Below are 7,438 nucleotides of genomic sequence, written 5' to 3'. Positions count from 1 at the left end.
TGCGAGGGAGCTCGGGGCTACTTATAGCTGCGGAGAGAGCTCGAGAAGGGAGGGGTGAGGTGGCACGCGCGCGGCTACGTGTCCGCGCTCCGGCGATGAGCACGCGCGGCCAAGGGTCACAGGGAGAGGCGGGAAGGCGGCGAGGGGGAACCAGACGACGCGCAGGAGCTCGGGCAACGCTCGCGGACGAGAGGAGGAATCGGACAGGGGCGAGGAAGAGGACGATGCCCACGGGAGCACTGTTCGGTCTTTGGAACGGCTCACCGGAGAAGAAGACGGAGGGGGAGAGGGGTCCAGGGGAACGTCGACGACGATGCTGAACTACTGGACATGCAGGGACGAACCAAATCCAGCCGAAGCTGCTTTGCCGAGGCCAACAGTGCGGAGACCACCATTTTGGCCGGCACTGCCCGTGGTCACCACCGACAATGCGCGCTCTGGCTTTGTACTCCAGGCCAAACTATGTCTACAGAGTAGTCCATCCAAGGTGCATTAAAACCATGGCAATGCGAGAAGCAGAGGCACAGGAAACAGAGAGAACCAAGCTTCACAAGTTTGCTGTAGGAAACTTGACCACGCTTTTGTGATCAACATAGTGAGCTTAAGGAGTAAAATTGTTGTCAGGGAGGTTTAGGATAGTAAGGACTACGGTCCTGGGAATTATGAGGGCATGAGGACAAGTATTTAGCATAGTTGCAGTACAAATGCCAAATCTAGTCCAGAACCCAAATGACGAAGAAGCACTCACTAGGAGTGTTGGATTAGGCTACCACTTGGCAAATCTTGATTGTATGGTCATATAATGATGCTGTAAAAATATCATACCAAATGGACTTGCCAAATTGGTACTTGTTTCACAAGCATCTCTTCTGTCTAGAAACTTGAGAAAAATCCTCAGGGCAAATGGCTAATTGAAATGAGCCCAAATTTTGTGGAGATAGGTTATATGAGTAGGAGAAGGCTTAGGAAAAGTTTCAGCCATAATGGAGCAAGATAAAATATACTTGCTTCACAAACTGAAAATTTGGACAAAAACCAAGAATTGCTCCTGTGCTCACATAGTTCAATGAAATGAGCTGAATTTAAGTGGAGGCTAATGATTTAGGATATTTGAGAATATGGCAAGGTTTCATCCCATTTTGAAACTCTATGAAGGTACTTCCTTCACCAAGTTACAATCTGGTCAGAAACTTTGAAAAATTGCACAGGGAGCTAAGGTGAATGGATTGAGCTCATCTTTGGTATCCATGGTTTATTTATCCCTGTTAGTCACCCTGCTAAATTGCAGCTCAATTGGAATTAGGAATAAAGCACTTCCTTTGCAAAAATTCAGAGAAGGCAGAAACTTGCATTGGATCATGTGCTCAAATTATGATCTTTGAAGCATGGGTTTGGATGGAAATGGTGAATATATAGCAAGTACAAGCTCCACAAATTATTTGGGAATGTTCCTTGCTATAAAAATAGTAGCTCCTTTGGAAAATGGCAGAAATGCAATATTGGCTTAAAATAGGAAAAGGCAATTTTCCTTATTTAAAAATGGCCAATATTTTTGCCAGAGCTAAGATTAGGCACAAATATCATCTCCACAAATTTGCATGAATTTAGGAGATGGCTAGCTACGCCTTTGGATTTTTATTCCTCAGAAAGGCAAGAAAAGGAATAAATCACAATTCAAAAATATTGGATGGGACTTAGCAATATTTTTACACATCCATGGTGTAGATGGATAGGAGGGTCTCTGGGAACAGATGGGATGATCAACAGATCAAAGAAAATGATGTCTCCTTTGTAATCACAAATGCCACATTCAAATTCCAAAAATTTGGAATTAGGGTTAGAGAGGGTTTGGGATGATGCAATTAAGGTCTTGCCCACTGAAAAAAGACATGAGCAAGCTTCTGAATGGTTGGAAATGACAAGAATTCTCAGAGTCATCCAGCAAACTCAGGATAAAGATGTTGAAAATGATTGCCAGGAAGGAATAACAGCACAAAAATTGATAACCCAATTTTGGGGCTGTTACATCTCGAGGCCATCGTCGGTGCCTTCGACGAAGACTACGAGGTGTTTTCTCAGCGTGCATGTGCTTACCTCATCTCGAGAGCCAGCAGGTTGGTGCCCAGAGCGGCTCAGGCAACTCACCACTACGACGAGGGCACCCACAAAGCGGGGGCCTCGCCCTCTTCCATGTCCAAGGAGCCAATCATCATCGATATCTCCGAGAACGAGGAGTAGCTTGTCTTATTAGCTCACTATAAGGACCCATGTTCAGTTTGCTAGCTACTGCCTTTCCTTAACAAATTCTAGTGAATTGTGCTATCTACTTTTACCATGCAATCTTCTGCTCTAGAGTATATGTTCTATATGTTGTGCAATGTGGTGTTCAGTTAACTGTTTGGTTCAATTCTGCAAATGTGATGTTCAATTCTTCAGGCTGCAATTTTGTATTGTCTTCCGTGTGAGAAATAAATCAAATTTATCTTTACAAAATACATGAGAAACGAATACAATTGCTATATTTCCAAGTTGTCAAGCATGCTTGGTTTGGTTATACATTGTGCAATGTGGTGCTCAGTTAACGTTTGGTTCATTTGTGTTGTGGTGTTTAGTTAACTGTTTGGTTTAATTCTGCAATGCGATGTCCAATTGTTGTGGCTGCATTCTGTTATTGTATACCATGTGAGAAATAAATCGAATCTGGCTGTACTAAATACATGAGAAACAAATACAATTGCTATATTTCCAAGTTGTTAAGCATGCTTGGTTTGGTTAACTGTCTGATCTTCTATTAGGAATATGTTATATTGTGCAATGTGGTTCTCAGTTAATATTTGGTTCATTTGTTGTGGTGTTTACTTAACTGGATGGTTCAATTCTGCAATGCGATGTCCAATTGTTGTGGCTGCATTCTGTTATTGTATACCATGTGAGAAATAAATCGAATTTGGCTACACTTAATACATGAGAAACATATACAGGTGCTATATTTCCTAGTTCTTAATCATGCTTGGTTTGGATAAATGGGTTTTCCATGTGGCTTGAATTAATCTGATGAATCTGCAGTGTACTTATTTTTCATCAACATATTTTACTGATAGCATGCGAACCCTTACTTAACCTGATGACTAACTACCTTATATGTGTTGCAGGGAAACAATGGGAAGCACTGAGGTTTACAATCGAGGTTAGCACGTGCATGGTCCGTTGTCTAATAGCATATTATTGTGCAATTGCAGGAACCATTCTAATATTTAGGTTTTTAACTATTTGGTCTTGCACATGTAGGTCCTGCTATCAGAGGTTTTGACCCACTGTTCGACCCTTTTTGCATATGGGGAAATGAGTTGTCCATGAATATTAGTCAAGTCAAGAAACTCTGAAAGATTGTTAGGATAAAGAAATTAGCGACAAAAAACAACAAGATCTTTGTCTGCACAATGAAGAAGACATCAGTTCACTACAAGATGGTACTAACTATTATACCTTGCCTTTTTTTATTCCTTTGCCCCATTTCCAATATAGAGAAGATATTTATGCGCATCCTTGTTTTCAGGCGTTTCCAAAGCAGTTCTCTGATGATTACCTCTCAAACCACCTCTATGGTCAGGAGGCGAGGAAGGTTTTCATACAACACCCACGGTTCAATATTGAAGTGTTTCTGAAGAGGACGAAGGACGGACGGTCAATCATCCACAGGCACTGGCCTAAAGTTGCAAAGACCTTCAACATGAATGAAGGATCAATATTTGCCTTCCACTTCAGCAGTTTTCCAGATGAGATGCATCTGTCTATATACCGTCTATGATGCTAATTTCAAAAGGTTCTACATGTTGCATGTGAAACTTGGTGCTGGTGCAGTTGTGTAATGGGGTAGCTGAGTGCTCAAGCTATATCATGTTGTACTCTCTGATGTATTTCAATTATGAAATTCTGCTTCCTTAATATGGAAATGAAATATATTATGTGCTTAATATGAATGTCAATTAGATTAATAAATGGATTATTAATAATAGGGAAATTAACCTGCTAATTGGGTTTTGCTATTGCAAACGGTTATTGAAAAAATACCGTGGGCGATGACCTCAGGCAACGCACACAGTTCTATGAATAAACCGTGTTGGATCAATGAACAATCACACACGACTTTCTCTTGAAAACTGTTTGCGTTAGGCCACCTTGCGCAAACGTTTACCACATAGAAACTGTGTGTGATGGCTAGCCTTTGCCACACAGTTTCTTCTATGGACCGTGTGTGATGCATTCAATAACGCAAACGATAAAATTGTTAATATCGTCTGCAATGGCAATGCTATCACAAACGATTTAACGGGAAAAAATGTGTGTGATGTACCTGCGAACGGAAACGTTTTCCTTGGAGCGACTGTGTGGGATGTAATACGAACGGAAACGTTTAGCGGGGACTGACTGTGTGGTATGTACTTGCGACCGGAAACAATTTCACATGTATAATTGTATTTTTAGCTCTACCGTACGTATTTCCATATTTGAGCGCTCGTCGGTCGCACACGACCTCATTTTGCTGAGCGTGTGTGCCAGGAGGGCATATCCCCGACGGTTTTTGGGTCGTGTGGGAAGGACCCCCCCTATCGCCCACACTCACTAGACGACGGTTCCAAATGCCGTCGCGGAAAGGGGTTAAAAACCGTTTGTATAGCACCGACGCGTACCAGTGACATGTTCCTCTGACTATGAGATTATGCAACTCACGAATACCGGAGGAACACCTTGTGTGCTATCAAATGTCACAACGTAACTAGGTGATTATAAAGATGCTCTACAGGTGTCTCCGAAGGTGTTTGTTGGGTTGGCATAGATCGACATTCGGATTTGTCACTCCGAGTATCGGAGAGGTATCCCTGGGCCCTCTCGATAATGCACATCACTATAAGCCTTGCAAGCAATGTGACTAATGAGTTAGTTACGGGATGACGCATTATAGAACAAGTAAAGAGACTTTCCGGTAACGAGATTGAACTAGGTATGACGATACCGACGATCGAATCTCGGGCAAGTATCATACCGATGACAAAGGGAACAACGTATGTTGTTATGCGGTTTGACCGATAAAGATCTTCGTAGAATATGTAGGAGCCAATATGAGCATCCAGGTTCCGCTATTGGTTATTGACCGGAGATGTGTTTCGGTCATGTCTACATAGTTCTCGAACCCGTAGGGTCCGCACGCTTAACGTTCGATGACGATTTGTATTATGAGTTATGTGATTTGATGACCGAAGTTTGTTCGGAGTCCCGGATGAGATCACGGACATGACGAGGAGTCTCGAAATGGTCGAGAGGTAAAGATCGATATATTGGAAGGTTATATTCGGACACTGGAATGGTTCCGAAGTGTTTCGGGTATTTTTCGGAGTACCGGGAGGTTACCGGAACCCCCCGGGAGAGTAATGGGCCTTAATGGGCTTTAGGGAAACGAGAGAAGTGCCTCAGGGGGTGGCTGCGCGCCCCCCCATGGGCTGGTCAGAATTGGACTAGGAGGGGGCGGCGCCCCCCTCTTTCCCCTTCCCTCCTTCTCCTAGTTGGAATAGGAAAGGGGTGGGGGGCGAATCCTACATGGACCGGGAGTCCAAGTAGGACTCCCCTCTTGGCGCGCCCCCTCTAGGGCCGGCCTCCTCTTCTCCCCTCCTTTATATACGTGGGAGGGGGGCACCCCAAAGGCACAACAAGTCTTCTCTTAGCCGTGTGCGGTGCCCCCCTCTATAGTTACACACCTCGGTCATATCGTCGTAGTGCTTAGGCGAAGCCCTGCACCGGTAACATCATCATCACCATCGCCACGCCGTCGTGCTGATGGAACTCTCCCTCGTCCTCAACTGGATCAAGAGCTCGAGGGACGTCATTGTGCTGAATGTGTGTTGAACACGGAGGTGCCGTACGTTCGGTACTTGGATCGGTTGGATCGTAAAGACGTTCGACTACATCAACCGCATTACTAAACGCTTCCGCTTTCGGTCTACGAGGGTACGTGGACACACTCTCCCGTCTCATTGCTATGCATCTCCTAGATAGATCTTGCGTGATCGTAGGTAAATTTTTGAAATACCGCGTTCCCCAACAGATTGGCCGTGCTTCGATCCACTTGGTGAACCTGTCCACCGCCACCAGCAAATGCGTCTATCCTCCTCGGGCGGTCTTGAAGTGTCCTACCATGTCGAGTCCCCAGACCGCAAAGGGCCAGGTGATCGGGATGGTTCGGAGTGCTGATGTCGGCTGGTGGTTGCGCTTGCTGAAGCGTTGGCATCCCTCACACTTGAGGACAAGCGACTCAGCGTCTTGGAGGGCCGTGGGCCAGTAGAAACCATGGCGAAAAGCCTTGGCCACTAGGGATCTCGAGGCGGCGTGGTGCCCGCACTCGCCGTGATGTATGTCGAGGAGGATCTCAATGCCCTTGTCTTGCTCAACGCAGCGCTGGAAAATGCCCGTCGGACTGCGCTTGACGAGCTCGTTGTTGATGATGCTGTAGGCGGATGCCCGGCGCTGCACTTGTTGGGCTTCTGTCTTATCCATGGGGAGAACACCGTTCTCTAGGAACTCCGAGATGGGCAGGGCCCGCGACGGGGCCGTCACCACAGTGAGGATGGCCACCATGGCGGGCTCCTGGGCGGCAGCCCCCAGGTCGGGAACGGCGACGGCCGGGTCGAGGACGACGGCGGCCGGGTCGAGGGCGGCAGCCCCCGAGCCGGATTGGGCAGCTCCCGGGCCGGGTTCAGCAATCCCCAGGCTGGGTTCGGCGCTCCCTAGGCCGGGCTCGGCAGCCCCCGGGCCGGGTTCGGCAGCCCCCTGGCCGGGTTCGGCAGTCCCCGGGCCGGGTGGAGCCGCGGCTGGGTTGTCTGGGACGAATATGGACTCGGAGTCCGGAGACGGCTTGACGGAGGGCTTGTGCAGGTGCTCGAGGGAGACGCCGGACATGATGGATTGCCGGGATGAGCTAATCTTGGCTAGTGCATCGGCGGCCTCATTCTTCGCGCGCGGGACGTGGAGGAACTCGCAGTCGTCGAAGAAGCCGGACAGCTGCTGGACGAGGAAGCGGTAGCTTGCCATGTTGGAGTCGCGGGCGTCCCACTCGCCGGAGCACTGTTGTATTACCAAATCCGAGTCGCCGTAGCACAAGATGCGCCGGATGCCGAGTTCCTTGGCGAGCCGGAGGCCATGCACAAGGGCTTCGTACTCGGCGATGTTGTTGGAGGCGGCGAAGTGGATCTGGAGCGCATATCGGAGCCGGTCGCCCTTCGGGGAAGACAGCACGATGCCGGCCCCCAGCCCGAGGCGCATCTTGGAGCCGTCGAAGTGCATGCGCCTGTGCGTCGAATCCGACGGTGGCGGCAGGTACTGAGTCTTGGTCCGGTTGACGAGGAAGTCAGCCAGGGCCTGGGACTTGATCGAGGTGCGGGGCTCG

This window comes from Triticum aestivum, chromosome 2D (assembly GCF_018294505.1).
Source record: "Triticum aestivum cultivar Chinese Spring chromosome 2D, IWGSC CS RefSeq v2.1, whole genome shotgun sequence".
NCBI lineage: Eukaryota > Viridiplantae > Streptophyta > Magnoliopsida > Poales > Poaceae > Triticum > Triticum aestivum.
This window is presented reverse-complemented; position numbering follows the sequence as displayed.